Raw genomic sequence first — 10,741 nt, forward strand, 5'->3', positions numbered from 1 at the left:
ATAAGCGTTTCAGTATTACAGCCCAAAGATTTGCCAGTCAGATTTTCCCTTGTAGAATTAGGGGGATCAGTCAATAGTTTGGATAAGCGTTTAAGTATTACAGCCCAAAGATTTGCCAGTCAGACTTTCCCTTGTAGAATTATGGGATCACTCAATAGTTTGGATAAGCGTTTAAGTATTACATTTCAAAGATTTGCCAGCCAGATTACGACCTTGTGGAATAAGGTGATCACTCAGTAGATTGGATGAGCGTTTAAGTATTATAGCCCAAAGATTTGCCAGTCAGATTTTCCCTTGTAGAATTATGGGATCACTCAATAGTTTGGATAAGCGTTTAAGTATTACATCCCAATGATTTGCCAGCCAGGTTTTCCTTTGTGGAAGAAGGTGATCACTCAGTAGTTTCGATGAGCGTTTAAGTATTATAGCCCAAAGATTTGCCAGCCAGGTTTTCCCTTGTAGAATTATGGGATCACTCAATAGTTTGGATAAGCGTTTCAGTATTACAACCCAAAGATTTTCCAGTCAGATTTTCCCTTGTAGAATTAGGGGATCACTCAATAGTTTGGATAAGCGTTTAAGTATTACATCCCAATGATTTGCCAGCCAGGTTTTCCTTTGTGGAATAAGGTGATCACTCAGTAGTTTCGATGAGCGTTTAAGTATTATAGCCCAAAGATTTGCCAGCCAGGTTTTCCCTTTGTAGAATTAGGGGATCACTCAATAGTTTGGATAAGCGTTTAAGTATTACATCCCAATGATTTGCCAGCCAGGTTTTCCTTTGTGGAATAAGGTGATCACTCAGTAGTTTCGATGAGCGTTTAAGTATTATAGCCCTCAGATTTGCCAGTCAGATTTTCCCTTGTAGAATTAGGGGATCACTCATTAGTTTGGATAAGCGTTTAAGTATTACATCCCAAAAATTTGCCAGCCAGAATATGTCCTTGTGGAATAAGGTGATCACTCAGCAGTTTGGATAAGCGTTTAAGTGTTACATCCCAATGATTTGCCAGCCAGGTTTTCCTTTGTGGAATAAGGTGATCACTCAGTAGTTTCGATGAGCGTTTAAGTATTATAGCCCTCAGATTTGCCAGTCAGATTTTCTCTTGTAGAGTTAGGTGATCAATCAATAGTTTGGATAAGCGTTTAAGTATTACATCCCAATGATTTGCCAGCCAGGTTTTCCTTTGTGGAATAAGGTGATCACACAGTAGTTTCGATGAGCGTTTAAGTATTATAGCCCTCAGATTTGCCAGTCAGATTTTCTCTTGTAGAGTTAGGTGATCAGTCAATAGTTTGGATAAGCGTTTAAGTATTACATCCCAAAAATTTGCCAGCCAGAATATGTCCTTGTGGAATAAGGTGATCACTCAGCAGTTTGGATATGCGTTTAAGTATTATAGCCCAAAGATTTGCCAGTCAGATTTTCCCTTGTAGAGTTAGGTGATCACTCAATAGTTTGGATAAGCGTTTAAGTATTACATCCCAATGATTTGCCAGCCAGGTTTTCCTTTGTGGAATAAGGTGATCACTCAGTAGTTTCGATGAGCGTTTAAGTATTATAGCCCTCAGATTTGCCAGTCAGATTTTCTCTTGTAGAGTTAGGTGATCAATCAATAGTTTGGATAAGCGTTTAAGTATTACATACCAAAAATTTGCCAGCCAGGTTTTCCTTTGTGGAATAAGGTGATCACTCAGCTGTTTGGATATGCGTTTAAGTATTATAGCCCAAAGATTTGCCAGTCAGATTTTCCCTTGTAGAGTTAGGTGATCACTCAATAGTTTGGATAAGCGTTTAAGTATTACATCCCAATGATTTGCCAGCCAGGTTTTCCTTTGTGGAAGAAGGTGATCACTCAGTAGTTTCGATGAGCGTTTAAGTATTACAGCCCAAAGATTTGCCAGTCAGATTTTCCCTTGTAGAGTTAGGTGATCAATCAATAGTTTGGATAAGCATTACATTCCAAAGATTTATCAGCAACATTTTCAATTGTTAAATTAGGTAATTACTCAATAGTTTGGATAAGCGTTTAAGTATTACATCCCAAAGATTTGCCAGCCAGGTTTTCCCTTGTGGAATAAGGTGATCACTCAGTAGATTGGATGAGCGTTTAAGTATTACATCCCAATGATTTGCCAGCCAGGTTTTCCTTTGTGGAATAAGGTGATCACTCTGTAGTTTCGATGAGCGTTTAAGTATTATAGCCCTCAGATTTGCCAGTCAGATTTTCCCTTTTAGAATTATGGGATCACTCAATAGTTTGGATAAGCGATTCAGTATTACAGCCCAAAAATTTGCCAGTCAGATTTTTCCTTGTAGAATTATGGGATCACTCAATAGTTTGGATAAGCGTTTCAGTATTACAGCCCAAAGATTTGCCAGTCAGATTTTCCCTTGTAGAATTAGGGGATCACTCAATAGTTTGGATAAGCGTTTAAGTATTACATCCCAAAGATTTGCCAGCCAGATTACGACCTTGTGGAATAAGGTGATCACTCAGTAGATTGGATGAGCGTTTAAGTATTATAGTCCAAAGATTTGCCAGTCAGATTTTCCCTTGTAGAATTAGGGGATCAGTCAATAGTTTGGATAAGCGTTTAAGTATTACAGCCCAAAGATTTGCCAGTCAGATTTTCCCTTGTAGAGTTAGGTGATCACTCAATAGTTTGGATAAGCGTTTAAGTATTACATCCCAAAGATTTGCCAGCCAGGTTTTCCATTGTGGAATAAGGTGATCACTCAGCTGTTTGGATATGCGTTTAAGTATTATAGCCCAAAGATTTGCCAGTCAGATTTTCCCTTGTAGAATTATGGGATCACTCATAAGTTTGGATAAGCGTTTTAAGTATTACATCCCAATGATTTGCCAGCCAGGTTTTCCTTTGTGGAATAAGGTGATTACTCAGTAGTTTCGATGAGCGTTTAAGTATTATAGCCCTCAGATTTGCTAGTCAGATTTTCCCTTGTAGTATTATGGGATCACTCAATAGTTTGGATAAGCGTTTCAGTATTACAGCCCAAAGATTTTCCAGTCAGATTTTCCGTCGTAGAATTAGGTGATCACTTAATAGTTTGGATAAGCTTTTAAGTATTACATCCCAATGATTTGCCAGCTAGGTTTTCCTTTGTGGAATAAGGTGATCACTCAGTAGTTTCGATGAGCGTTTAAGTATTATAGCCCTCAGATTTGCCAGTCAGATTTTCCCTTGTAGAATTAGGGGATCAGTCAATAGTTTGGATAAGCGTTTAAGTATTACAGCCCAAAAATTTGCCAGTCAGATTTTCCCTTGTAGAATTATGGGATCACTCAATAGTTTGGATAAGCGTTTAACTATTACAGCCCAAAGATTTGCCAGTCAGATTTTCCCTTGTAGAATTAGGGGATCACTCAATAGTTTGGATAAGCGTTTAAGTATTACATCCCAAAGATTTGCCAGCCAGGTTTTCCTTTGTGGAATAAGGTGATCACTCAGCAGTTTGGATATGCGTTTAAGTATTATAGCCCAAAGATTTGCCAGTCAGATTTTCCCTTGTAGAGTTAGGTGATCACTCAATAGTTTGGATAAGCGTTTAAGTACTACATCCCAAAAACTTTCCAGCCAGAATATGCCCTTGTGGAATAAGGTGATCACTCAGCAGTTTGGATATGCGTTTAAGTATTATAGCCCAATGATTTGCCAGTCAGATTTTCCCTTGTAGAGTTAGGTGATCACTCAATAGTTTGGATAAGCGTTTAAGTATTACATCCCAATGATTTGCCAGCCAGGTTTTCCTTTGTGGAATAAGGGTATCACTCAGTAGTTTCGATGAGCGTTTAAGTATTATAGCCCTCAGATTTGCCAGTCAGATTTTCTCTTGTAGAGTTAGGTGATCAGTCAATAGTTTGGATAAGCGTTTAAGTATTACATCCCAAAAATTTGCCAGCCAGAATATGTCCTTGTGGAATAAGGTGATCACTCAGCAGTTTGGATATGCGTTTAAGTATTATAGCCCAAAGATTTGCCAGTCAGATTTTCCCTTGTAGAGTTAGGTGATCACTCAATAGTTTGGATAAGCGTTTAAGTATTACATCCCAATGATTTGCCAGCCAGGTTTTCCTTTGTGGAATAAGGTGATCACTCAGTAGTTTCGATGAGCGTTTAAGTATTATAGCCCTCAGATTTGCCAGTCAGATTTTCTCTTGTAGAGTTAGGTGATCAATCAATAGTTTGGATAAGCGTTTAAGTATTACATCCCAAAAAATTTGCCAGCCAGGTTTTCCTTTGTGGAATAAGGTGATCACTCAGCTGTTTGGATATGCGTTTAAGTATTATAGCCCAAAGATTTGCCAGTCAGATTTTCCCTTGTAGAGTTAGGTGATCACTCAATAGTTTGGATAAGCGTTTAAGTATTACATCCCAATGATTTGCCAGCCAGGTTTTCCTTTGTGGAAGAAGGTGATCACTCAGTAGTTTCGATGAGCGTTTAAGTATTACAGCCCAAAGATTTGCCAGTCAGATTTTCCCTTGTAGAGTTAGGTGATCAATCAATAGTTTGGATAAGCATTACATTCCAAAGATTTATCAGCAACATTTTCAATTGTTAAATTAGGTAATTACTCAATAGTTTGGATAAGCGTTTAAGTATTACATCCCAAAGATTTGCCAGCCAGGTTTTCCCTTGTGGAATAAGGTGATCACTCAGTAGATTGGATGAGCGTTTAAGTATTACATCCCAAAGATTTGCCAGCCAGGTTTTCCTTTGTGGAATAAGGTGATCACTCTGTAGTTTCGATGAGCGTTTAAGTATTATAGCCCTCAGATTTGCCAGTCAGATTTTCCCTTTTAGAATTATGGGATCACTCAATAGTTTGGATAAGCGATTCAGTATTACAGCCCAAAAATTTGCCAGTCAGATTTTTCCTTGTAGAATTATGGGATCACTCAATAGTTTGGATAAGCGTTTTACTATTACAGCCCAAAGATTTGCCAGTCAGATTTTCCCTTGTAGAATTAGGGGATCACTCAATAGTTTGGATAAGCGTTTAAGTATTACATCCCAAAGATTTGCCAGCCAGATTACGACCTTGTGGAATAAGGTGATCACTCAGTAGATTGGATGAGCGTTTAAGTATTATAGTCCAAAGATTTGCCAGTCAGATTTTCCCTTGTAGAATTAGGGGATCAGTCAATAGTTTGGATAAGCGTTTAAGTATTACAGCCCAAAGATTTGCCAGTCAGATTTTCCCTTGTAGAGTTAGGTGATCACTCAATAGTTTGGATAAGCGTTTAAGTATTACATCCCAAAGATTTGCCAGCCAGGTTTTCCATTGTGGAATAAGGTGATCACTCAGCTGTTTGGATATGCGTTTAAGTATTATAGCCCAAAGATTTGCCAGTCAGATTTTCCCTTGTAGAATTATGGGATCACTCATAAGTTTGGATAAGCGTTTAAGTATTACATCCCAATGATTTGCCAGCCAGGTTTTCCTTTGTGGAATAAGGTGATTACTCAGTAGTTTCGATGAGCGTTTAAGTATTATAGCCCTCAGATTTGCTAGTCAGATTTTCCCTTGTAGTATTATGGGATCACTCAATAGTTTGGATAAGCGTTTCAGTATTACAGCCCAAAGATTTTCCAGTCAGATTTTCCGTCGTAGAATTAGGTGATCACTTAATAGTTTGGATAAGCTTTTAAGTATTACATCCCAATGATTTGCCAGCTAGGTTTTCCTTTGTGGAATAAGGTGATCACTCAGTAGTTTCGATGAGCGTTTAAGTATTATAGCCCTCAGATTTGCCAGTCAGATTTTCCCTTGTAGAATTAGGGGGATCAGTCAATAGTTTGGATAAGCGTTTAAGTATTACAGCCCAAAAAATTTGCCAGTCAGATTTTCCCTTGTAGAATTATGGGATCACTCAATAGTTTGGATAAGCGTTTAACTATTACAGCCCAAAGATTTGCCAGTCAGATTTTCCCTTGTAGAATTAGGGGATCACTCAATAGTTTGGATAAGCGTTTAAGTATTACATCCCAAAGATTTGCCAGCCAGGTTTTCCTTTGTGGAATAAGGTGATCACTCAACAGTTTGGATATGCGTTTAAGTATTATAGCCCAAAGATTTGCCAGTCAGATTTTCCCTTGTAGAGTTAGGTGATCACTCAATAGTTTGGATAAGCGTTTAAGTATTACATCCCAAAAATTTTCCAGCCAGAATATGCCCTTGTGGAATAAGGTGATCACTCAGCAGTTTGGATATGCGTTTAAGTATTATAGCCCAATGATTTGCCAGTCAGATTTTCCCTTGTAGAGTTATGTGATCACTCAATAGTTTGGATAAGCGTTTAAGTATTACATCCCAATGATTTGCCAGCCAGGTTTTCCTTTGTGGAATAAGGGTATCACTCAGTAGTTTCGATGAGCGTTTAAGTATTATAGCCCTCAGATTTGCCAGTCAGATTTTCCCTTGTAAAATTAGGGGATCACTCAATAGTTTGGATAAGCGTTTAAGTATTATAGCCCTCAGATTTGCCAGTCAGATTTTCCCTTTTAGAATTATGGGATCACTCAATAGTTTGGATAAGCGATTCAGTATTACAGCCCAAAAATTTGCCAGTCAGATTTTTCCTTGTAGAATTATGGGATCACTCAATAGTTTGGATAAGCGTTTAACTATTACAGCCCAAAGATTTGCCAGTCAGATTTTCCCTTGTAGAATTAGGGGATCACTCAATAGTTTGGATAAGCGTTTAAGTATTACATCCCAAAGATTTGCCAGCCAGATTACGACCTTGTGGAATAAGGTGATCACTCAGTAGATTGGATGAGCGTTTAAGTATTATAGTCCAAAGATTTGCCAGTCAGATTTTCCCTTGTAGAATTAGGGGATCAGTCAATAGATTGGATAAGCGTTTAAGTATTACAGCCCAAAGATTTGCCAGTCAGATTTTCCCTTGTAGAGTTAGGTGATCACTCAATAGTTTGGATAAGCGTTTAAGTATTACATCCCAAAGATTTGCCAGCCAGGTTTTCCATTGTGGAATAAGGTGATCACTCAGCTGTTTGGATATGCGTTTAAGTATTATAGCCCAAAGATTTGCCAGTCAGATTTTCCCTTGTAGAGTTAGGTGGTCACTCAATAGTTTGGATAAGCGTTTAAGTATTACATCCCAATGATTTGCCAGCCAGGTTTTCCTTTGTGGAATAAGGTGATCACTCAGTAGTTTCGATGAGCGTTTAAGTATTATAGCCCTCAGATTTGCTAGTCAGATTTTCCCTTGTAGTATTATGGGATCACTCAATAGTTTGGATAAGCGTTTCAGTATTACAGCCCAAAGATTTTCCAGTCAGATTTTCCGTCGTAGAATTAGGTGATCACTTAATAGTTTGGATAAGCTTTTAAGTATTACATCCCAATGATTTGCCAGCTAGGTTTTCCTTTGTGGAATAAGGTGATCACTCAGTAGTTTCGATGAGCGGTTAAGTATTATAGCCCTCAGATTTGCCAGTCAGATTTTCCCTTGTAGAATTAGGGGATCAGTCAATAGTTTGGATAAGCGTTTAAGTATTACAGCCCAAAAATTTGCCAGTCAGATTTTCCCTTGTAGAATTATGGGATCACTCAATAGTTTGGATAAGCGTTTAACTATTACAGCCCAAAGATTTGCCAGTCAGATTTTCCCTTGTAGAATTAGGGGATCACTCAATAGTTTGGATAAGCGTTTAAGTATTACATCCCAAAGATTTGCCAGCCAGGTTTTCCTTTGTGGAATAAGGTGATCACTCAGCAGTTTGGATATGCGTTTAAGTATTATAGCCCAATGATTTGCCAGTCAGATTTTCCCTTGTAGAGTTAGGTGATCACTCAATAGTTTGGATAAGCGTTTAAGTATTACATCCCAATGATTTGCCAGCCAGGTTTTCCTTTGTGGAATAAGGGTATCACTCAGTAGTTTCGATGAGCGTTTAAGTATTATAGCCCTCAGATTTGCCAGTCAGATTTTCCCTTGTAGAATTAGGGGATCACTCATTAGTTTGGATAAGCGTTTAAGTATTACATCCCAAAAATTTTCCAGCCAGAATATGCCCTTGTGGAATAAGGTGATCACTCAGCAGTTTGGATATGCGTTTAAGTATTATAGCCCTATGATTTGCCAGTCAGATTTTCCCTTGTAGAGTTAGGTGGTCACTCAATAGTTTGGATAAGCGTTTAAGTATTACATCCCAATGATTTGCCAGCCAGGTTTTCCTTTGTGGAATAAGGTGATCACTCAGTAGTTTCGATGAGCGTTTAAGTATTATAGCCCTCAGATTTGCTAGTCAGATTTTCCCTTGTAGTATTATGGGATCACTCAATAGTTTGGATAAGCGTTTCAGTATTACAGCCCAAAGATTTTCCAGTCAGATTTTCCGTCGTAGAATTAGGTGATCACTTAATAGTTTGGATAAGCTTTTAAGTATTACATCCCAATGATTTGCCAGCTAGGTTTTCCTTTGTGGAATAAGGTGATCACTCAGTAGTTTCGATGAGCGTTTAAGTATTATAGCCCTCAGATTTGCCAGTCAGATTTTCCCTTGTAGAATTAGGGGATCAGTCAATAGTTTGGATAAGCGTTTAAGTATTACAGCCCAAAAATTTGCCAGTCAGATTTTCCCTTGTAGAATTATGGGATCACTCAATAGTTTGGATAAGCGTTTAACTATTACAGCCCAAAGATTTGCCAGTCAGATTTTCCCTTGTAGAGTTAGGTGATTACTCAATAGTTTGGATAAGCGTTTAACTATTACATCCCAAAGATTTGCCAGCCAGGTTTTCCTTTGTGGAATAAGGTGATCACTCAGCAGTTTGGATATGCGTTTAAGTATTATAGCCCAAAGATTTGCCAGTCAGATTTTCCCTTGTAGAGTTAGGTGATCACTCAATAGTTTGGATAAGCGTTTAAGTATTACATCCCAAAAATTTTCCAGCCAGAATATGCCCTTGTGGAATAAGGTGATCACTCAGCAGTTTGGATATGCGTTTAAGTATTATAGCCCAATGATTTGCCAGTCAGATTTTCCCTTGTAGAGTTAGGTGATCACTCAATAGTTTGGATAAGCGTTTAAGTATTACATCCCAATGATTTGCCAGCCAGGTTTTCCTTTGTGGAATAAGGGTATCACTCAGTAGTTTCGATGAGCGTTTAAGTATTACAGCCCAAAAATTTGCCAGTCAGATTTTCCCTTGTAGAATTATGGGATCACTCAATAGTTTGGATAAGCGTTTAAGTATTACATCCCAAAAATTTTCCAGCCAGAATATGCCTTTGTAGAATAAGGTGATCACTCAGCAGTTTGGATATGCGTTTAAGTATTATAGCCCAATGATTTGCCAGTCAGATTTTCCCTTGTAGAGTTAGGTGATCACTCAATAGTTTGGATAAGCGTTTAAGTATTACATCCCAATGATTTGCCAGCCAGGTTTTCCTTTGTGGAATAAGGTGATCACTCAGTAGTTTCGATGAGCGTTTAAGTATTATAGCCCTCAGATTTGCTAGTCAGATTTTCCCTTGTAGTATTATGGGATCACTCAATAGTTTGGATAAGCGTTTCAGTATTACAGCCCAAAGATTTTCCAGTCAGATTTTCCGTCGTAGAATTAGGTGATCACTTAATAGTTTGGATAAGCTTTTAAGTATTACATCCCAATGATTTGCCAGCCAGGTTTTCCTTTGTGGAATAAGGTGATCACTCAGCAGTTTGGATATGCGTTTAAGTATTATAGCCCAAAGATTTGTCAGTCAGATTTTCCCTTGTAGAGTTAGGTGATCACTTAATAGTTTGGATAAGCGTTTAAGTATTACATCCCAATGATTTGCCAGCCAGGTTTTCCTTTGTGGAATAAGGTGATCACTCAGTAGTTTCGATGAGCGTTTAAGTATGATAGCCCTCAGATTTGCCAGTCAGATTTTCTCTTGTAGAGTTAGGTGATCAATCAATAGTTTGGATAAGTATTACATTCCAAAGATTTGTCAGCAACATTTTCAATTGTTAAATTAGGTAATTACTCAATAGTTTGGATAAGCGTTTAAGTATTACAGCCCAAAAATTTGCCAGTCAGATTTTCCCTTGTAGAATTATGGGATCACTCAATAGTTTGGATAAGCGTTTAAGTATTACATCCCAAAGATTTGCCAGCCAGGTTTTTCTTTGTGGAATAAGGTGATCACTCAGCAGTTTGGATATGCGTTTAAGTATTATAGCCCAAAGATTTGCCAGTCAGATTTTCCCTTGTAGAGTTAGGTGATCACTCAATAGTTTGGATAAGCGTTTAAGTATTACATCCCAATGATTTGCCAGCCAGGTTTTCCTTTGTGGAATAAGGTGATCACTCAGTAGTTTCGATGAGCGTTTAAGTATTATAGCCCTCAGATTTGCTAGTCAGATTTTCCCTTGTAGAATTATGGGATCACTCAATAGTTTGGATAAGTATTACATTCCAATGATTTGTCAGCAACATTTTCAATTGTTAAATTAGGTAATTACTCAATAGTTTGGATAAGCGTTTAAGTATTACAGCCCAAAAATTTGCCAGTCAGATTTTCCCTTGTAGAATTATGGGATCACTCAATAGTTTGGATAAGCGTTTAAGTATTACATCCCAAAGATTTGCCAGCCAGGTTTTTCTTTGTGGAATAAGGTGATCACTCAGCAGTTTGGATATGCGTTTAAGTATTATAGCCCAAAGATTTGCCAGTCAGATTTTCCCTTGTAGAGTTAGGT

Source organism: Drosophila mojavensis, unplaced genomic scaffold (assembly GCF_018153725.1).
Source record: "Drosophila mojavensis isolate 15081-1352.22 unplaced genomic scaffold, ASM1815372v1 contig_136, whole genome shotgun sequence".
NCBI lineage: Eukaryota > Metazoa > Arthropoda > Insecta > Diptera > Drosophilidae > Drosophila > Drosophila mojavensis.